At 51.4% G+C, this 22,481-nt stretch overlaps 1 protein-coding gene across 7 annotated transcripts in view; it reads left to right on the top strand.

The window, feature by feature from the left end:
• Nucleotides 1-22,481, top strand: part of RIN2 (Ras and Rab interactor 2) — a 199,029-nt gene that overhangs the window by 28,067 nt on the left and 148,481 nt on the right. For 4 of the 7 annotated variants that reach the window (XM_072943698.1, XM_072943700.1, XM_072943697.1 and 1 more), the window contains exon 2: nt 10,083-10,207. The exons of the other annotated variants lie outside the window; for them this stretch is intronic. The gene's annotated coding sequence lies outside the window, so the exon portion shown is untranslated. The remainder of the gene's footprint in view (nt 1-10,082; nt 10,208-22,481) is intronic. 7 annotated transcript variants of the gene reach the window in all.

The following is a 22,481-nucleotide window of genomic DNA, read 5'->3' as shown; positions in this document are numbered from 1 at the left end:
TCCCGGGCAGTTCAGGTGGTCCTCGTTAAGCAGGTGAACCTTGCCAAGGGAAGTGCCATCTCCTTTGATAACGTGGTGGAATTTCAGACATAACAGACATTTCAGAGATGTTTCCGAATTGCAGTGAACGGCCATGGTAACTTGTGCCATATTCTGTAATTCATAAAGTAACTTCCACGTGTTATATTATCTTTCAAGTTACATATGGGCCAAAAACGCACAGATTTGGTGGTTCCTTCCCCTCTTCCGTGTCACAGGCAGCTGAGAAATGCTCTGCCTTGGTTTACGTACCTGGAAAATGGGAATGTCAAGGGCTTCCTCCCAGGTGACATGTGCTGCACGCGGCTGCCTCTCGACTGGGGCGCGGATTGTGTTTTTCTAAAGATGAACACGTCCTCGCCCATCCTGCGTGGCCTCTCAGTCACCTCCCCCGTCAGGAGGTGATGGCTGATCTCGTCCCCTTGAATCCGGGTGGGTGTGAGTCTCACCGGTAACCAGGAGCATCGCCCACCTCGCCCGCTGGAACATTCTGAGGCTGCTGTGCTGTGAGGAAGCCCGAACTAGGCGTTGGAAAGAGACCGCGTGGTCTGGATCTACGTGAAGTAAGAGAAAAATGTGGGTCTCCAACTGTTCCTGCCCTGCACCCCCCACCCACTTTGTTCCAGCTCCGGGTCCTACCTGTCTGGCTGTGGTCACATTCAAGGCTCTCAGTCAGAACCACCCAGACAAGCCCTTCCTGAATTCCGGACCTTCAGAAACCACAGAGGCAGTGAAATGGTGGTGGTTTCAAGCCGCTGAGCCTTGTGGTGAGTAGTTGGGCAGCAGCAGGTGTCCAGAATGGATGGGGCGCCTGTGAGTAAAGGAGGGGCTCCTGACACCGGCTAGATGCCTACGCACGACACAAGTGCGTCCTGCCAAGGACACCCCATGGGGATGGTTCTCGTGTCCACGTGTGCAGGACTGCGTCTGAGAGCTTTATTTTAGTAGCCCCCAAACTGGAAACACCCATCACCCACGGAGTGATGACACTGACTGAGACGTTCACGTTGCACGATTCCACGCTTATGAAGTTCAGAGCCAGGCGAATCCAGCCTAGAGGATGCAAGTCAAAGCAGCGATTGTCCTTTGGGGGAGCTGAATAGGAGAAGGCACGAGAGACCCTTCAGGAACGGTGTGGAGAATCACCAGGCTCTATCCCTGAGACGTGTGCACGGTGTGTGAGCTGCACCTCGGCCAAACCTCGCCTTGTCTGAATTCTGTTACGTGGCACTCTTGATTTTCTCCCTAGTTCCCTTGTGACTTGTCTGTGGGTCGGGCTTACGTAAGATGCCACAGGTCACTTATTTTCTGTGTCTTGGACATCTTACCTGTGGCCTCACCCACCTGCTCTCTGTAGGTGACTTTTGTTCTTCTGTCCGTTCCAATCTGCCTCCTCCCGGGGGTCACAGGACTCACAGGAACATCTAACTATTGTCTCGTCCCCACGTACTGCATGTTACTGATCAGGTCTGATTCCCTTTTCGTGTGATAGAGGAAGCTTTCCTGGCTTTTTCTTTTCTCCAGCTCAAACTTTCAAGCCTCCTCCAAGCATTTTCCCCAAACCGTGGTCACGCGCTTCATTCCCATCCATGTCTGGACTGGCCCCAGTTGTGACGTGTCCCTGTCAAAGCGTGGTTCCCAGAGTTAGGCAGACGATTTCAGGGTGATCTGGCCTCTCAAGACCTCCCCTCCCTCAGTGTAGACGTGTTTTCTGGATTAAGAGTCATCCGTTTGTCCCTGCTAGTGCTTCACCTGCCCGTGGGATTTCTCAGCCTGGCTCCCCCACCCGGAAACTCAGACTCAGCTCATCCCAAAGTGCAATAATCACACGCCCACTCGCGCCGGCAGCTCGTCTGGTTCTTAAGGCCGGCGGGCAGGGTGCCTGCGCCCCACGCGGGGGCTGCCCTCCGGCCTCGTCCGTCACGAGGGCAGCCGTCACCACCCTTCCTTCTTGCTCTGTTGTGAATGTGGGTTTGGGGGAGGGGACTTTTTATCCTGATACAGAATTATGCGTTTATTCCTGTGAATTTTTCAACTAGTGTCGCACATTTCAACTTAGCCTCAGTTTATCTAAAAATAGAATAATCACCCACCTGCCGGCACCAGCTCCTTCTCCCGGCTTCCTTGTCCTCTCGGGGCCCGACTGGAGATTCCTCGTGTAGAGCAGTCGCCTTCTGTCACAGCTCTCGTGTCTGGCACCTTCTCTCCTAGTTCATGTTCAAATTCATTAGTTCAGTGCCTCATCATCTGTCCTAAGTGGTCCTTCGACTCCAACACCCCACCCCTCACGGGGAAGTCAGCGGCTCCCCGAGGTTTCTGTTGTGCAGTGGAAGCCCTCCCCTCGGTCCAGGCCCTTTCCTGGACGCCTTTCCATGCTCATCCCCAGTCCTCCCAGGGCCAGCCCGGATTCTGATGCTCTGTCTCTGCGCATCTGCTTTGGAGCAAGTGGACTCCCCTAAACCAACATGCCTTTCCTCTTGCCCCCCGAGTCGGAACTACCCCCCGAGTTCTGTGTCTTTTTCAGACGCCCACATCTAAAAACAGGACCCCGTCTGTGTCCCTGCAGTGTCCAGCTTAGTCCTCGAGCAAAATCCAGCAAGCGTTTGTGAAAATGAATAAACAAGCGAATGACTTGCCCCTCTCTTTCCCTGGGAGGGTTGGAGGGGAAATGGCTGCTGAGTTACCACGGGTGCAGGTGCATTCCTGGAACTGGTCACTGCTGAGGACGGGAGACGGTTTCCAATACAGCAAACCGAGTTGTTTGAGAAAATTATTTTAAAAAATCCTGTATAGTTCTTATTTAATCTTACGTACTTTCGCAAAAGTCGAAGACTCCAATTTAGTGAGTTGGTACAGTGATGAGGTTTAGCTTGTGGAAGGTCAGCAAAATTCTAGCCTAGTCCTTTCAAAGAAAACATAGCAGAGTAAAAGGTGATCCAGCCGGAGAGGAGGTGCGCCCTCCCCTGGGAGTCACTGCACAGAAGTCGGAAAAGCTTCATGAAGTCACTAGCTTCTGAGGGAAAAATCGAGATCACTGCTTAAGGAAAGTCAACCAGCGAGTCTAAAGTAATCTGAAATAATCTAAAATTTCTCCATTACACAGAAATCTTTGGAAAGGGACTAGAAAATATACAGCAAACTTGAACCCTTATTTTTCTAGGTGCTATAATTTCCATTACCAAAGGGTAAAGTATTCCGTAGAATGAATGTTCCTAGAACAGTTACCAGGAGGTGTCTTACTGGCAAGTGTTACTATTCTCACATGAAGTCAGCGTTTGGGAGGAATTCTCAGTCCGACCAGAGGGTCTTTATTTTGCTTTTATTGTCCCCAGTGCAGACAACAAAATAGCTAAGGGGTGAAGAGTCTTCTCAACTTACCAGAAATGTTCATGTTTTGGAAATACCCGTAATTACTGTCCAGATTCCTTCCAGATTCCTTGCCTCCCCCACCAGTTTTCTGTGGTTGGGGAGGTGCGGTCAGGATGCCGCTAGGGACACGGCCAAGGACAGGGTCAACTTGACAGTATGAGCTGAGAGAGAGGGACTTACGAGGGTCTTCGGAGGTGGCCCCACGGGGGAGGGGACATTGGATGTCCAGCCACTGTCCTTGGCTCCTTCTTTTAGGTCCCCCTGTCAGCAGAGGTCTTCCACCTCAATTTCCCCAATTCCCTTTTCAACAGCAAACATCTGGATTTGTAAAGGTGACATGAGGAGGACCCTCAAGTATATGGGAGGCTGTGTGTTAATCACAGATCGAGGTCTCAAAATGCCGTTTTCCACGAAGACATAAACAAGAGCAGAATTCACCCTGGTCTCCGGAGAGAACCGTGTGGCTCAGACAAAATCGAGGTGGTGACAACCCATGCTGTGAAAGTGTATTTTAGCTAAGAGGTATTAACTAAGTGCAGGGCAGCTTCAGAGGCGTGAGGGACATGTGGTGCGTGGGAACTAGAGCAGACATGGCGGAGGGGTGGGCAGGAGCCACCTAGGGGGTTAAAAGTGGGGACAGTGGTGATAAATCGGGGCTTTACCACTGGTATCGTGGTGCTGAGTGGGCGACTGCTCCTCATCCTGGTGTAGAATGGAAATCTAATGCCACCCGCTTCATGAGGCTGCTGGCATGGCTCACGGGAGTCACAGGCAAGGTACTGGTACCATCTCTGTGTGTCATCGGTCCCTCACACCTGCCGGCAGTTACCTGCTCTGTTGTGAGATGGATCTTAAAAGAAAAGACTGGATTGTAGCAACAAGGGTAAGGAGTTTTAGGCTGAGCATCCTGTGTGCGCGCATGTGTGCGTGTGTTCAGAATGCAGCAAGTGCACCCGCCAAGGAGGAGGGGAGATCCGGGTGCTGTTAGGGACCAGTAAGGCTTTGTGGGCTGTTCCACAGAGGAATGCTGTCCCGTAGAAATATAATGTGAGCCACACGTCATTTAAAATTTTCTAGTAGTTAACGTTAAAAAATGTTAAATCGGTGAAATTAATTTAAGTAATATATTTTATTTAATTCAGTTTATCAGACTATTTCAACATGTGATCAGTGTGAAAAATTGTAAATGAGGTAATTGGCCTGTTTTTGTGCACTGAGTCTTCAAAGCCTGGTGTGTGTTTTCCGCGCATCTCAGCTCGGGCTTGCCGCATTTCAGGGGTGGGTCGCCGCGTAGGGCTGCTGGCTGCTGTGCTGGACACCCAGCCCTCGAGGGTCTTACCTGATGACAGTAGCATTGTCTGCTTTGTAGCTCCCTCCCTCCATCCTCTCCCCTAGAGAGGCAGATGGCCGTGCCTCTCCCCAACACAATTAGTTTAAAGAAAAGAAAAGGAAAAAAGGACAGGAAAAGAAAGGGAGAAAAAGGTACTCCAGGTCACTGTCTTTCACAGCAGCTAATCCTGAGATACTCACTGAACAAAGGTCTGTGGGCAAAACACGTGGGGGCTACACACGGAACACCCTTTAGCCTTTCTAGGTCATATTCACCTAGAAGCTCAGGAAATCTTGCAACAAAGAAGCCTGTTTTACTCTGTGTAACTCTGCTTTCCCCCATTTGCTAGGATTCTGGAGCGATGTTTTCTTTTCACACTTAACTAATACTGGTAACATCCTGTTTGGCCTGCTTTTTTTTTTTTTAGGTTTCAAGCAGTATATTGTTCTTGAAAAAATTATCATCGAAGTATAGTTGATTTACAATGTTGTGTTAGTTTCAAGTGTATAGCAACGTGATTCACTTATATATATGTATTTATTTACGTACATATGTATCTTTTTCAGATTCTTTTCCATTAGAGGTTATTACAAGATAGTAAATACAGTTTCCTGTGCTGTACAGTAGGTCCTTGTTGTTTATCTGTTTTATACATAGTAGTGTGTGTCTGTTCATCCCAAACTCCTAATTTATCCCTCCCCCACCCCCTTTTCCCCCGGTAACCATACGTTTGTCTTCTATGTCTGTGAGTCTCTTTCTGTCTTGTAAATAAGTTCATTTGTGTTATTTTTTTTAAGATTCCATGTATAAGTGATACCATATGGTATTTGTCTGATTTACTTCACTTAGTATGATAATCTCCAGGTCCATCCATATTGCTGCAAAGCCATTTTTTCATTCGTTTTTATGGCTAGTATTCCGTATATGTATACACACACACCGCATCTTCTACCACAGAGCAAAAGGGAGGCCCTGCACAACATCCAGCCTGCCTTCACCTTGAGGGTTTTAGTTTAGAATCTTTACGGGTGCCATCATCCCCCACAGTGCACTGCGTCTAACAGACGCTTCATCAGCACTTGTTCAATCAATGAACAGTTGTGATCAAGACCCCCATTCATGAATTCAGCTTCCCTCCATAAATTAAACAAAAACTTAAGATAATTAACAGTTGTCAAGGTTAGAAACATACCGTATTGCCCAGAGAAGTTCCAGTTTGCTGGGAAACCAATGTAATTTTGAAATGAACGTGCACTGTCTGAGGAACACGGCCACAGCGAAAACGCGGGACCCAGCTGAGAACAGACGCCCTTCTCTGGGGAGGAGCCCCTCATGTCCCCGCGCCGCGAGACCGACACAGCGAGGTTGGGGCGCTTCCCAGGCTGTTCCCGCTGTTCACCCTGGCTCCAGGGGGAGTCTCGGAAAGTCTCTTTTTAATATACAGTCATGTTTGTCTCGCACAGGGACGCGGTCTTTACATTGCCGGCGTTACCGCTCTCTGTGTGTGAGGTTTCATACTGTACGTGACACAGGCCCCCTGTGAGCTCGGTTTAATGTCTGTTCTGTAGGTTGGTTAAGGTTCGGCTAGTTATTGTGTTTTTCAAAGTCAGAACCCCTTGGAAACTGACTAATAGAATAGCTTTCTGTTTGGTGGATTTTTTTCTCTCTGGTTCTCAAAACACTCTCTTAAACTCTTAGGGACACTACTGCATCAACGTTTGTGGAGACTGGATGCTGGCAGCAGCCTCTGATTCTCTCTGCTTTGTCCAGGTGTTAAGAAAACTGTAGCCTGGTGTTGGAAGCACGGTCGCCATTGAGGTGGTAGCGCTGGTGCAAACCCCTTTTCTGTAAGGCCAGGCAGGTTGACCAGCCCCCCAGTGTATTATTTTGTTAAACGTAAGTTGGAAATGCACGCCGGGATGCTACACCTCAGCCAGCAAGTGTGAGCGCAGGCGCCTGCGTCACGCTCCGTACTGTGCGGTGCACCGTGGTGCGCGGCAGAGGAAGAGTTAGAGCCAGCACCCCCGAGCAGCCCACGCTGAAGCAGCGTAACTAAGCTCTAAGTTTGGGGGTCCGCAGTGCAGTAACTTCAGGATGTTTCAAAGAGACAGAACGCTGCGTGATGATACAGATGTGAAATATAAACGGGTTATTGGGCGAAGCACACTACACACAGGCCTGTGTGCGCCAGAGGGGTGTCTGCGTGAGTCTGGCCTCTCCTGTTTTGTAGAGTGAAGGACCCGGGTGGAGTACAGTAAGGAGTCTCAGAATGGGCGTCTGTAGGTGTGGACTTGGTCTCGGGGTCCACGGTCCTCTTCGGGAATTTTTGAAATGTATTTGTACTTTAAGTGTAATAGTTAATAATTCACCCAACCATATTCTGAGCCACCTAAGGCGATGTTCAGGTCGCTGGGTCCTGACCCAGTGGGCTGGAGGATTGCGGTTCGTTCATGGGTGAAGTCGGTCCCGTCTAGCGTGGTTTTAAATAAAAGCAAATGGAACGGAAAAGATCAGGATGTAAAAGTTCAGTGTTGTTTATAAAATGTTTCTGTTTTTCATGCGTGTGTGGGTCTGAGTCATGATGTGAGCTGTATTTATTACTGTGGACAGAAATCCAAACAGCCTGAAAGCCATTAATCACTAGATGACTGGTTCTCAGCCTTCACTGCGCATTGGAATCACCCACTGGGTTTGAAAAATAAGGCCGCATGGGTCCCCCCCCAGAAATTCTTCTGTATTTGATTTGAGGTGCCAGCTGAGCGTGGGGCTTGCTTAAAACTCCTCGGCTGTGCCGCCAGGGGTGAGACCCCATGTGGAGCTGAGCCTTGCAGCCCAGTCTTCGCAGGTCATTTCAGTCCAGCCTCTGGGTTGTTTTTATTGAGTTTGCCTCGGGGCCAAGGCGTCCCACAGATGGAAATTGCTGGAGGGTACCAGGAGGGAGCAGAGCGGGCTGAGGACGGAAATAACGCTTTGCCCAAGTGAAGGCACGCGCAGTCTGGGGGGGCGAGCGATGGACGTTCACCGTGGGTCAGACACAGACACGTGGGGGGGACTCAGAGAGCGAAGAGACGCTGGAATCCTTTGAATCGTGTGAACAGTCCCGCCTGCTCTTTCCTCAGAGTTGGCAGGAGAGGAGACACCAGGGTCTGCGGTTTCCCCAGGGGTGTGGGGGGGGTGCCTCACTCCTGGGGGCCTCTCTCTACAGCGACTTGTCTTTAAGGGTCATTCTTGACGGATTCCCCTCCCTTCCCCTCCCCCCCTCTGTGTTCATGTCCCAAGGGATGAGTTTTAGCAAAACAGCGTCGTCCCTGCGTTAAATCTGACTTGCTACTTCTAACTGTATTGGTTTCCATTCTGTTCTTAGTTCATAATCGTGCTTGCGTTGACAGCGGCGTAAGAGCACGAGGACAAGGCGTCTAGAGCCAGGTGTCTTACTTATCCATACTTGTTTAATATTATCATGTAAACAGTATCATGGAGGAAGCACTTGAATTCTTGTCCCTTGAAAGGCCAGCCCTCCCCTGCTCACCGGCCCCCTGCGCTCTGTGACTGCGCCCTGTCCACCCGGGGCTGGTGGGCCGGTGAGTTAGCCCAAGCTCCCACCTGTCAGCAAGGGTCAGAAGACGTCGTGAAGTGGTGTAAGTGGGGCTTAAAGCTTCTTGGGACCCCTCCACGGGAGCCCTGTCCCCGGGTGAAGTGGGAGTTCAGAAGAGAAGTGGGATTTAGATTATTACCCCCCGGAAAGGTGAGGATGGCAGCGACAGTGACTCGCGTTCGTGGATGGTGGCAGGTCACATTTCTCGAGCATCTGAACCTGCAGTGGGCTGTGCTTTCCGTGATGGTTTTCCTTGACCCTGAGAGCCACCCTCTGAGGCCGGTGCTGTTACAGACACCCCACTTTACACAGAAGGGGCCCAAAGAAGCGACAGTTACGTGACTTGTCTGAGAGATTCAGCCGGGATTCAAGACCAGATACGTCGCCTCCGGGCCTAAGAGCTGAATCTCCTCAAGGACGCGGAGAGAGGCCCATCCTGAGGGCGGGGCAGGGAGGCTGTTCCAGGCCAGACAATGAAGGAAGGGGTGTGTGAGAGGTGTCTGTGGGAGCTTGCCAGGGGACGTGCTGGCCAGGGGGCCAGGGTCCAGCCTGACAGGGCAGGGAGACTATGAAATATTCATGAAAGAGCTTAAAAAAAAAGTAAGATCATCTTCCTATAATGTAGGGACTCTGAGACATCCTGAGAATGAAACGAGCAATGTGCAGGGACATACAAACATTTATTTTGGAAAGAAACGTGTGTGTGACAGAGTGAGAGAGAGAGATTGGTTGATTGCAACTGAATGTTTGCGCAGAATTGATCTGGAAAGACATCATCCCAGGTTCTGACAGCGTCCATCCTCCTCTGCTGAGGACGCCGGCTGCAGGCGTTAGTGGTGATGGGCCGAGGAACCTGGAGCTTTGCTCTGAAATTTGCATTTTCCTGTTTGTCAGCAAGGTGACTGTGTTCATGTGGTTAGGAAATTCTGCAAAGATTAGGATGTTGATACATGAAAAAAAAGAGAAAGAAATAGGGGGACTATCTGGGAATTCCATATTCAGGACGGGCCTGTTTCTGGACTGGAAGGTGGCAGGACTCTGCCCGTTGCTGGAGCTGACGTGCGTTGTGTAAGGGGTGCGGGAACAAGCTGTCGGGGGGGAGGTGCGGCTTGTGCTTAGCGCGCCCGAGGTCCTGGGTTCAGCCCCCGGTAACTCTGTTATAAATAAATAAACAAACAAACCCAATTACCCCCCAATAATAATAATTTTTAGACCTTAAAATAACTAAAATAAAGGGAAGGAGCAGATTGTCACGTAATTGGCAGGGAAGACAGCATTGCTGCTGCTGGGTCCCATCTTCCAGGGGAAACTGTCGGCAGTTTTAGGAACCTGAGCACTGGCACAGGGATGCACAGCGCCTTCCGGTAAAGCAAGTCCCCTCCTCCGCTGCCGGGCCCAGCGGTGGTGGTGAGAGATCAGACTGGGAAGGGAGGGCCCTCCGCATCCGCAGTTTCAATTTCGTGAAATTTCAGTCTGCAGGTGGTCGAGTCTGAAGATGCGAACCTGGAATACGGAGGGTGACCGCATTTATGCGCCTCATTCACCTGCGCCCTTTTAGCCAAGGGACTTGGGTGAGGCAGGTGTTGGTGTCCGGGGTCCTGGAAGCAACCCCCGGTGGATACGGAGGGTGGCTGTCCACCGGCGCTCCTCCTGGATCCAGGTTGGGCGGGGAGTGGGGGATGCCGTGTGGTTTCCATGGCGTTTTAAAATTGCTTAGGAAACCCAAGTGGCCGACTCTGTGTGTTGCAGATGGAGGAGAGGCACCCGGACTTCTGAAAGCCCGCCGGAGGAGATAACCGTGCGAGTCCTTCAGGGTGCCGGAGAGGCGGGGGCGGCCCTGAGAGGCAGACACAGAGGTGCCGGCGGCGTGCAGGGTGAGTGACAGCTGACGCCCGCGGCTGCGGCCCTGGCCCTTGCACTTCCAGGGTCCCCGGTGTGTGGGGCCACCACGCTCTCCAGCCTGGTGTGCTGCTGTGACTGTGACCTGGCCCCGACAGGGGGTTCCCGAGGATGCTTACCTGTTCCCAGGTGTCGAAGGGGTTCTGCTGTGACGCGGCAGCAGCAGGGCCGGGGCAAGGCCAGGACCGCCAGGGGCCCCCGCGCACGAACTGTAACCACTGTCCGTGATGGGACACCAGCTGCGGGCCAGGCCCGGCTTGAAGCCCTTTCGTGGATTCCTTCCTTCCGGTCTCATCTTAGCAGTGGCCCCCGGGGAGCATGGGGACCCTGCTTGACTCCTGAGAGAGGGCGGTCCCGATGGTGGGCCCCGTCCCAGCGTAAAGCCTTCTCCTCTTCCTCGCACGTTCCCCACATGCCCTCTTCCTGTCCCGCCTTTCATCTGCTTTTTCCCATAGAATCGTAGATCTCCGAGTGACAGGGAATTCACATCAGGGGGACGTCAGCATAGGTCACTCCTGTGGACCGTAGTTTCCCTAAGCGGCCACTGGTGGTATCGCTGCCCTTCCAGAACGCGCCACATCCCCTCACGCTGGGGAGTCAGCTTCCCTTCCTCTGCAGTCTGGGTGGGACCCGGGAACCACCTTCACAGAGAAGGCGGCAGAAATGATGCCGAGTGACTTCAGAGCAGAGACCAGCCACCCTGAGGTGGCCCCGGCGCACCTGCCTGTGAGACCAGCCGCCGCGCGGAGAGGCCACCCAGGCCCCTCCCCCGGCCCCCCAACGCGTGAGGGGACTTGGGTGGCCCCAGCCCCAGCCTCGGAGCTGCCCGCTCCGGTGCCAAGTGGAGGGAGGGCGAGGCGACAACAGTTCCCCCTGAGCCCATCCCCGCCGGACATTCAGGAGAAAGTGAACACTGTCACTGCGTGGCGCGCTATCATTGAACCCCCTGCAACACCGTTGAATGTGTCACTATGCTGACTTACAAGGGAGAGAAAGGAGGCTGAGTGACACGGAGTGACTTGCCCCAGGCCACACGGTGGGCTGGGTTTGAACCCAGGGCTCCCCTGGGAGACCCGCCCCTGCCTCAGGGCCCCTTCCTCCTGGGAGCGGAGTGGGGCCTGTGCCCCTCCTCACACACAGCTGTTCTCGGAGAGGGCAGACCCATTTGGGGTCGGAGGATGAGAGAATACATCTTTGGAGAACTGGCTTTAGTTGGTTTATTGTGACTGTTTGCTTAATTTGGATCCTGGTTAAGCCCTGCTGGTCCTGCCTCAAACATCTAGTCCCCCCGGAGGCTGCCTGCCTCCCCCAGGCACTGAGATCCCGTGGTGCTGCCCACGTCACACGACGTGCTTTTTCATACGTGTGAAACGATGACCCTGTTTCTGCGTCATCCGCGCTTCTCTCTCGTTTGGCTTCAGGCTCCGTGAGGCCAGGGCTTGCTCTCACCCGCAGCAGGCAGGGAATAAATGCAAGTTAAATAAATACCGGAGAGCATGAAGTGTGAATTTTCTTGAGAAGGAGGACGTTCGGATAAGGAAGCACAAAATTGCAGGTGTAAATCCTGAAGTCTTACCTCGGTGCTAAAGATTTGTCTTTCGAGGTCAGGATTTCTTCGCCACTTCCCGTGTCTTTCCCGTTAGATAGAACATCTATGGGTTTGACCTTTGTAAGTAAAGAACTTCCACAAAACGCAACAGCGAAACAGGAACAGGAGCTGGCAGGGCTCTGAGACGCTGCTTTGCCGCGGGTTGTTACTTACGTGCAAAATATTTTCAGATGCGCAGCACTGGGGAACCGACTTCGGTGTGAATGTTGAGATGGGACGTGTGACTTCTGCACTCATCTCAGTCCGCCTTTGCTTGTGGGATTGGTGGCCTTCTGTCTTCCTCCTTGAATTTAGTTACAGGCCTGTGTGTCGTGGCAGCTGCTCGAGAACCCTGAACAGCTCTTACCCCTGTGTTGTCCAGAATGTCCAACGTTGATTCTATGCTTAGCCGGTATAGGACTCCAGTCATAATGGAGGGGCAGCAGGACCAGAATAGCTGGCTTTTTTTTTTAAAAGAAGGATTAATAAACGCATACGAAATGTTGGACAAGTTTAAATCTTTAATTGTATTTTTTAGTGCCTAATCTATCAGTTAGCTTTTGCTGCCTAACAAACTGCCTCAAAACTTAGTAGCTTAAAATGATAGCCATTAATTTAGTTCACAGTTCTGCAGGTGGGCGATTTGGGCGGGGCTTAGCTGGGTTAGCTGGGCTGACCGGCATGTCTTCCATCAGCTGCCAGTTTCTGACTTACATAGTATTACATTCTCCATGTCCATCCATGTTGCTGCAAATGACAGTATTTTATTCTTTTTCATGACTGAGTAGTATTCCATTGTGTGTGTGTGTGTGTGTGTGTGTGTGTGTGTGTGTGTGTGTATTGGTATATATGCCACAATTTCTTTATCCAGTCATCTGTTGATGGGCATTTGGGTTGTTTCCATGTCTTGGCTATTGTATATAGTGTTGCTATGAACATTGGGGTGCATGTATCTTTTTCAGATTAGAATTTCCTCCCAATATATGCTCAGGAGTGAGATTGCTGGATCATAAGGTAAGTCTGTTTTTAGTTTTTTAAGGATCTCCATACTGTTTTCCGTAGTGGCTGCACCAATTTACATCCCCACCAGCAGTTTAGGAGGGCTCCCTTTTCTCCACACCCTCTCCAGCATTTATCGTTTGTGGACTTTTTAATGATGGCCGTTCTGACTGGTGTGAGTTGATCCCTCATTGAAGGTTTGATTTGCATTTCTTTGGTGATTAGCGATGTTGAGCATTTTTTCACGTGCCTGTCGGCCATCTGGATGTCGTCATTGGAGAAAATGCATGGCTTCTTGAGGCTTGGGCTTGGGAACGACAGTCCACTTCTGCCTTATTCTTGTGGCCAAAGCAAGTTACAGGCCATTCCGGACGAGACATGAGAAACAGACTCCAGCCCTGGGTGGGGGGAGCTGCCACACCAGCTTGCGAAGGGCAGGCACACAGGGAGGGGAGAAGCGTGGCCATCTCTGCAGCCCGCACACCCAGTGATGTGGAGGACATTGTAGCACTACAGAGGACATGATGGAAAGGAAACCTTGGCCTAGTTTATAACTTACGAAAAAAATGGAACTGGATTGAGAGGCCCAGATAGATGCAGAAGAGCAGAGCCCTGGGCGTCCCCCTGACTCCATTCTCCATCTGCTGAGTCTGTATGGGGGGGATGGAGGCAGGTCTGGGGGGAGATGGCAGAACACAGGCTGGACAGTTGGTAGCAAAGAGAGGTTTATTTTCCTTTGCTACAGTTTTTTCTCTCTCCGTCGGCTGGGGGTGGCGGGCGATCAGGGCACGGCAAGGAGATCAGAGGTAAAGAGTAAGTGTTGTTGGGTCCAGGTTCTCGTCCCATCGCAGAAAGAGTCCAGAGACGAGACACAGAGGTTAAGAAAGTAAGGTGGGGATTTATTAAGGGGTGGACAGCACACTCTCAAGGGGAGAGCAGGCAGGCCCAGGCGAGCGGCTGCCCCGAGTTTCTTTGGCAGTTGAGTTACACAGGGTGTGAAAATGAACGGGTAGAATATTCATTGGGGAGGGGAGGGTCTAGGGTCTTATTCCCTGATTTTCATCCCAGCTCCACCTTCCTGAAGGTGAGATTTTTGTCTTCATTTAGTCTGGATCAGAAGTGTCATGGCATCGGTGCATGATGGGTACTTATAGTCTGCAAGGCTAATTTTATTGTAATAAGGGCATAATGAGCCAAAGGTTACGTTCGGACACTGGAGAGTCCTGCCTTTTCCCACCTCTCTTTATTGGCCTCCAGGCCACTTGTCATCCCAAAAATATGTGACTGCTTATCAGCCCAGAGGTTCCTGCTTTTCTCTCTCTGCCAGGGGACCCCTGTTTACGTGATGGAGGGTTTCCTGCATTTGGCCCCATGCCCTTCCTTTCTGCCCAGTACCTGCCATTTTGCCTGCGTCTGCCTTCCTCTGCTCATATCTGGCTATCTCCCTGCTCGAACACAAGCTGCCCCTTTCCCGTCTGAGTCAGTGGAAGGAGCCCTGAATCTGATAAACCTGAAACAGCACCAGTTCTCTCTGCTTCCTGCCACTAGGCTTCAAGCACATGGGGTTTGTGTGACGGGTGGTTTGGGGGAGGTGAGGGGGCATGGGGGGGGGTCAGATGGGCTGTCTCCTGCATCCTTTTCCCATGGATTTGCAGGAAGACTTCAACTTCCGCCCCCTGCCCCCCAGTCATTGGTGCGTCTGTCACGGTGGCCCCGCGAGGGCAGGACCCTCCTCATCCTCGCTTTAGAGACGGGAAAGCCGAGTGCTGGGAGGTTCAGGAACTTGCCCTGGATCCCACAGGTGGGCAGGGGCCCAGGCGGGCTTTGAAGCCAGGCCATGTTTTGGATTCCAGGCGCGTGGCCCCTGAGCCCTGAGCCCGTGTGTCCTGTGGGTGGAGTCAGGGAAGCAGAGTTCAGTCTTTCCCCGTCCCCTGCACCGCGCGGGGGGAGGGGGGTCTGAGGTCTGAGGGGTGTGTCGGGAAGGCCAGTGCGCAGTACGAGGCAGCTACCTGTGGGGAGCCCCGCCCTCCCTGGGTCATCCAGGTGGGTAATTTCATCCCACCTGGGGATCCACCCCCTCCCCTGGCGGAGTCCTGAGCCCCCAGGTCTCAGCGCCCAGCTCCACGGCGCCCCGAGAGGTGCTCCCGTGGTCTCTGGAGCAAGTCTGGTCCTCGGGCCCCTGCCGAGTCATTTGAAATCCTCCTCCTCAGGGCAATGCCCCTGGGAGGGGCTCGCACGCCCCATGTCTGTGTCCCCCGAGTCCATGTCCGGAACTCAGCAGAGTGGATGGAGAAGGCTTGCTGAGGGAGCCCGCTCGCTCTTCAGTTAAAGGCTAGTGCTGCCACCTTCTGGCCAGCAAGTTTTGCAGTGGTTTCCTGAGGATGGGATTTATTCCTTTACTCTCCATTCTCTTTCTTTCCTCCTTTATTTCCCGTTCTTTCCCACACGCAGGCACAGCCGAGAACCCTGGGGGTCATGAGGAGAAGCCAGTCTTGCTTGAAAACAGCAGCGCTTTCGGAAGGCCTGCCACCAGCCAGGCCCTGCTCAAGGCACATTCTGTGCTCTTGCCTCACATCAGACGCAAGGGCCACAGTTTTTTTCCCCCATTTTACACATGAGACAACTGAGGCCCAGAGAGGTGCTGTCATCTGTGTGTCATGGTGTCTGGCACATTCAAGTGCTCAACGAGCATGTGCTGTCACCTGTAGAAAGAGCAGCTGTGTCTTCATTTGAGCCCACAGTGCAGGTGTTTATTCACACGGTGATGCTCGGAAGCTCAGTGAGGGCACAGGGGTGGGGCCGGGAAGGGGGAAAGGCCTTTCGGGCTGGGACCAGGAGCAAGGGACCACTGTGGGTCCCCGGGGCTGAGTCCCACAGAGGACCTGTGACAGACCGTGTGGGATGCATCCTGGAGTTGTCCCACCCAGAGTCATGGACACTGGGGTATTCCCAGAGAAATCACAAGGACTGTTGAAAGCCATTGTGAACTTCATGAGTACATCCTGTAAGCTGCCACATTTGTCCAGGGAAGGAAACGGGAGAATCTGTTGTGCAGGATTCTGCTGGCACCCTGTGCTCCCACTTCGTTCCCTGCGTCAGCTCCCGCTGGGCAGCAGACCGCCCAGCGGCCGTGGGGAAGTTAACCCTGAGCACCGATTTAGCTCATGCGGTATAGGTGGGCTGGGGCTTGGCGGGTCTGGACTGGGCTGGCCAGGCAGCTCTGCAGATCTCAGCCTGGCAGCTCCCACTGAGGGGACGAGGGTGGGGCTGATCCAGGCTGGCTTCGTCTGGGCGACTCCGCTAACGGCCTGGGTCCAGCTGGCTTGGTCTCTGGCTGGGGTCCAGGGTCAAGGCTGCTCCACCCGAGTGCATGCTGAGTCCAGGCTTGTGGGCAGTAGCAGCCCACAGGGGCCAGTGCTACGACCGTGGCAGAGGCCTGGGGTGCAGGTGGAAACCCAGAGCCTCTTGACAGACGCTCCTACATTCCTGTGTTATGACTTTATGAGTCACAGGACCACACCCAAGTCCAGGGCTGAGAGGTAAAGTCAGCCCTCCCGGGCAGGTGTTGGCTGTTGCTGACCTTGGTCAGGACCCACGAGGCCCTCTGCCCTGCTGCCCCTGCTTCTTCTGAACTGGGCAACACGATGTGAAAGGTGAAGGCCTTCGCCAGTCCCAGTGTTAGTTATAACTTTGGACGAACTCCCAAATCTTTCATGACAGTCTAAGCTGTTATTAGTGGGGGTGACATGGTTATTAAAGGCTGCACATCCTCTAGTTCCAGGAGCCTCTGTCATCTCAGACCTTCACCGGGAGTCCTGTCTCGTCTTGTGCCCTGGCCTTGCTCCTCGCGGACCCAGGAGGCAGCCAGAGGGGTCGGGCTCCCTCAGGGACCCCCTCCCACCTCCCGGGCCGCCGCCCAGAGGGTCGGACTTGGCATCAGCGCCTGCCGGTCGCTCCGGGCGTCCCAGTGAAATAAGAGCGGCCCGCGGGGCGAGTAAATCAGCTACGTCGATGTGTGTGTTTCCCTGCGTTCTAGGGGAAGGCCCTGCGTTCTGTGAAAATGTCACTTCTTCGCCGCTCACAGCGCCCTGGCTCTCTCCCCTGGCACGGACACCGTTTATCTGGAAGGAGACGCGGCGCTTTTCTGTCGGCTGGAATTAGCAGCCGTAAATTTACAGGACTTTTTCCAAGTGAGCATGGAAAAGACTTGCTGTTTTATGCGATTCGTGAGCTCTAAGTCATACAGCATATGCTCTGGGCGGCTTGACTGCTGTGTTCTGGCCCCGCAGAGAAGGTCTGCGGAAGAGGCCTAAGCCTTGAAGGATGAACACGTCTCTCCAAACCCTCGTAAGTTATTTATGCCGTGTTGGCGTGTTGGCCGAGCAAGCTGGACCTTCATCTAGTGTCTTCACGATGGAACCCCACTCGGCCCAGCAGAGCTTTCTCAAAACCCATCAGTGCAATCATGTGCCTTTTTAATGCTGTTAAAATGCCCATGGGCTTCGTGGCTTGTTTCCATCTTTGTAAATCCATGAGGATTGGGCAGAAAGTACCAGATGTGTGAGCCAATTAGTGTGTCACTTCTGGGTGGGAAGGATGGTGGGGGAGCGGAAAGATGAGATGGGGAGGGAGCAGCTGCATTAATGAGCAGATGACCACTGTGGGCAGGTCCCACTGGGGAGGTCCGGGAGATGGCGTTGACCTCACCTCAGCATTGGATCATCCAATGGGCATTTATGCATCACCCCCCATCCGTCACTGGTGAGGACCATTCCATGGGGCAACCAGCCATCACTGGTGAGGACCATTCCATGGGGCACTAGCTCTGTGGCCTTCTGGCCCGCCCATGAGTGAGCCAAGCATGCTCCGGCCGTCAGAATCTTCAGATCAGAGAGAGCCATGGGTTTTTGCAGTGGGAAACCCTTGTGTTTGGGACTGGCAGCTGCTGAGGGGACATGAGTGAGGCACCCTTAGCATCTGCTACCGGGTGTGCCAAAGAGTTTAAGGAATGGAAGGAGGGAACTGTAGCTCTTACATCTGAGCACCGCAGATGCTGAACACCCCTGAGGTCTTTGGATGGGATGGGAAAAGGGAAGTGTTCTTTTTGCATTGCTATTTAATTTATTTAATTTTGTCACAGTCATGCCATGCAACATTATCCAATCACTAGAAAAGGAAGAGGAACTACTGTAATGATGTGAAACTGTCTTCAAGTTACAGTTTTGAGTAAGAAAAAAAGCACAGTACAGAACAATCTTTAGAGTATGTTCCCATTTATGAAAAATAGCTTTGTTGGGATATAATTCACGTGTCGTAAGACTCACCTGCTTTGCGTTACAGGTGTGAGTGTCTTAGCGCGCCTTTGCAGGTTTCTAGCAGTCTCACGTGCCGCGCGGTCTTTTGCGTCGGGCTGCTTTCGCTCGGTCGTCCGTGTTTCTCGTGCGTCAGTCGTTCGTTCCCTTTCTACCGTGGAAAAGCACTTCGCTGTACGGATGTGTCACTTTTTGTTTACCCATTCTCCTGCTGATGGACATTTGGAGGGACTTTGGTTTTATTATGTGTGTCATGAGCTGCTGTGAATGTCCACACGCAAGTCCTTAGGTGGACACAGAGCTCTGTTTCTTTCGGACAGGTACTTCCGAGTGAAGCTTTTGGGCCGTATGATGAGTATTTGTTTAGTTCTTTAAGAACAGGGAGCTGATTTCTTCGTATCCTCACTGACAGTTGGTGGTGTCAGTTTTTTCATGTTCGCCGTCCCGATAGAAGCGTGGTCGCATCTTACTGAGGCTTTAGCATTTCCCCTCGATTAAGGACGCTGAGTATCTCTTCATGTGCCCGTTTGCGATTCGGTTATCTTCTTCGGCGAAGTATCTGTTCAGATCACTTCTCATCTTTGCGTTGGGTTCTTTGTCTCCTTGTTGATTCATAAAGATTCTGGACTATCGCCATGTTTTTTCTGTAAGTTCAAAATTATTTCCAAGTAAAAAATTTTAAAAAGCCTAGCCCCCGTCTCTCTCCCCTCGCCCCATCCAAATGGTACGCCTGGAATTGTTTCGTAGCATGGACATCCTCGCTGAAAGAACTGAGGGACGAGAACAGATTTTGAATCTTTTGCCAGAAAGAGTCACTACCTGATAACAACATAGTAGGTCTTTTTTAAATTGAGACATACCTCCTTGACCACTGTTTCTCTGTGAACGAGCAGTTGGCTACAGAATGTCCAGTGGAGGTCTGGGCGGGGCTGCGCAGACGCGTTCTTGCAGCGGGAGCGCAGGTGCACCTGCGTCCGCAGGGGGCTCCCTGCCACCCAGCCGCTCACGCTGACCCTGGCGGGGCAGAGTCGCCCTCCTTCATGTCCCACCAGAGCCACTGCTTCCTCCACAGCTTCCCACCTAATGAGAGTGAACCAAGTCCATGCCTGTAGCTCAGTGTCCTGAGTTCAAACAGAAATTAACGGGCTGGTTTTGCCATAGCAGATGGAATAAGTATGCTCAGGCAGAGAAGAAAGTGGATCCAACCCACTTGCCACCTCCCTGACCAGCCAGGTGGGCTCATACTTACCGACGTTCAATTTTCCAAATATTTAGTGAGCCTCCGCTGTTCCTTGTTTCATTCATCCGTTAAATCTTTATGAACTCCTAACATGCATCACACAGTGTTTGAGGCTGGTGGGGCGGGGAGTGGTTAGCAGTGAACCAGAGGGGCAAAGGGCATTCCCCCAAGAGGCTTCCATCCTTTAGGATGGAAGAAATAGATGGATGCAAGTGGGAGAAACACACACGAAGTAATTAAGAAATAAAGACATAGTACACACGTCAGGTTATAATAAGCACTACGAACTGAAATAAAAACACAGTAAGGCGGTGGACACAGGTGGGTTCATAAAAATTCTGGAAGGATGTGCTACAAACGTTAACAAGTAGATCTGTGGTTTTAAATTTTTTATTTATTTTAGTTACTTGTTTTCTAATTTTTATAACAAACTTGTATTCCTTTTTTTTGATTAAAAAGTTATTCTGAATTTTAAAACATTAGATTTGAATGTCCATATGATTAACTATCACTGGTAGTGTCATAATTTTGCAACCAAAATTATTGGAAAAAATCACTTAGAAAATAATACATAGTCTTTATTATCTGGGGTGTGGCTTCTGCACATTTTAAGAATTTTGATGTTTGGAAGTCTAAGCTAAATAAATTATAGAAAAGATGTGTTTATCAAATGCCTTTCTGATGGGCAGTTTGGAATGATGGGTGACCCCTTCAAGTGCTGGTAAAGTACAGATTTTGCTAAGTTGGTCAGAATAGAAAATGGTAGCATTAAATGCAAGATGCAGAGACCAAACCATCTGAGCCCCAAATGCTGTTTCTGACATTGTTTTGTTTTGTTTTCACTGGCAAATGGGACGGCAGATGTGTGTCTAGGAGTTCACACAACAGAACATGAAGTGGAGAGTTCAGTCATTGGATTAACTGGGTGCAAGCAAATTCTCACACTTGGAAAATTCTGGCAAAAATAAAACATTTCAAAGCCCGAGCCACCTCTTTGCCTGGGGCTCAGCTCCCTGGAACCCACACGCATGCATCACACAGGTGCTGGCGGGGGCGATCGTGTTGCCCCTCTCCCTCCCTCTGCTCCTCCCCAGGGCCTCCATGCCTCCGACTCTAGCCTTTTCACTGATTGCTGCCACTTTCCAGTAAAGGTGACACTTTGTTTCCTAATGTCGCCACTGATTATAACAACCGCTCACAACAGGGAGGTCACAGGACACTCCCACACAGCGCGCCCAGCCCAGGCCATTCTGCCCACACCGTCACGTTATCCCACTTCTTGTCCAGGCTGACTTTAAAATCCACTTGGGAATAAATCCAGTGCCATCTGAATAGCAGTTACGTTTGATGGTTTGCGAACTTGGTCATGTTTTCTTGTAACTAATTGGGGTTCAGAGTTACGCGTTTAAGCAGGACAAGGAGACTCAGAGTCCAGGTCCACATGGATTAACATTGGCTTTAAGTCTGAGCTTTGTGGCTCTGTTCATTGTTTCCAGGGATTTCCATTGTTTCAGAGTGACTGATCCCAGTAGCTCTTAGGTTTCTTTTTTGTTTGTTTTTCACTTCCTTGTTGATTGGATTCTAAGGAGCCCAACTTGCATTCCCTGGCTTGACGTCCCTAGATAACTCATTATTGAGAAATTAAATGATGATACTTGAGTGAACGCTTACAATGAGGCAAGAATTCTAGCTACAAAGATAAAGTGCACTTTAAGCAAAAGTTAGCGCTTTAAAGTTTGGTGGTATTCAACAAAGATTAACCAAGGTGTATAAAGGACTATTCGAGATTGAGTGAAAAGTAATATGTTGACTTTCTTATGACAAATACCAACTTCACTAAATAGCATTCGTTTATTTTTATGTAAATTCATTCTGCATTGTAAGAGTTCGCTTTTGCCATAAATAGTTTCATTAACTTTGTTTCTAAAATACTGTTTTTTTTTTCTTCCTTGGACTTGAAAAAGCAGAAGTTACAGTGACACCCTCGTGTGGCATCTGCTGCTGTGTTAGAGTGTGTGCCGTGTTTTCATTTTCAGTTGTTTTTTTCCCTCCCTTCGCCTTTTCCTTTAGTTAATGTGAATCACATTGTATTTTCCGCCCCTGAGCACTGATTCATTGCCATCCACTTCCTCCGGAGCTCTGCCCACCGCAGTCCTCCGGGAAGCGGGTTAGTCACAGCCGAGCCAGGCACCTCGCGTGCTGCTGTCAGCTCCGGCTCCGCGGCCGTGCCTGGAGCGGGAAGATGAAGGCTGCTGTAGTGTCGTCCTTTGGGCAGGGACTCGGCTTCCGCGTGGGGGTCTGTGTGGCTCCTCGTACTCCCTGCGTGCACCTTTACAATAGGACATGCAGGCAGACTGAAGTTGAGACGGACAGAGTCTCATCTGGCCAAGAATGTTTTCGGGCACACTTCTGCCCCCAGGAAGTGGACATCAGAGTTGCTCAGAGCCCCGGGCCGGCGGCACCTGCGTGATGTTTGTGGATGGGCAGGATCTTAATATGTTGATGCGATTCTGAAAAACTTGGAACAGCTTTCTTTATGTCCAACATGTTTTTCTTTAATCCACTTGAGTCTAATTGCAGAAAATTTCAAGTCAAAGGGTTTTCTTCATAGGCTAGACTGTGAAGGACATTGCTAAGGTCGTGCCTCAATCAGACCCAGACCTGGTTGCTGGGTTTCATCTGGCACGTGGCATCACTGATTGACAGCTTGCGGCCACCTGTCCCCAGGGTGTGGCTGCCGGCTTCCTGCCGTTTGATGTCCCCTGCCCTAAGGGTGCCACGGCTGCCATCTCCACCATCGGGAGAACGCATTAATCTTCCTGTTCAGACTGAAGCCTCTTCAGGTTTTGGAACTAAAGCAGTGGAAGAGCAGAGACACACGGTCTGCCAGTCAGACAGACTGAACATGGTGCCGGAAGGTCACATTCTGCTCTGAGCCCTGGGTGGTTTTGGGGAACTATTTTTGCCTCACGGGGTTTCTTTGGAAGTTAAGAGGTGGGAAGGCCAACGGAAATAGTGTGTCCAGGTAAGGGCTGGACGCGGCGGACCCGTGGTCGGGGCTGGGCACACGGACATTGGATGGACACACGGGAAGTGCAAGTTCTCAACGC

The sequence above is a fragment of the Vicugna pacos genome, chromosome 19 (genome assembly GCF_048564905.1).
Source record: "Vicugna pacos chromosome 19, VicPac4, whole genome shotgun sequence".
NCBI lineage: Eukaryota > Metazoa > Chordata > Mammalia > Artiodactyla > Camelidae > Vicugna > Vicugna pacos.
Note: the sequence above shows the minus strand (reverse complement) of the source record. Positions and strands in the feature narration are given on the sequence as shown.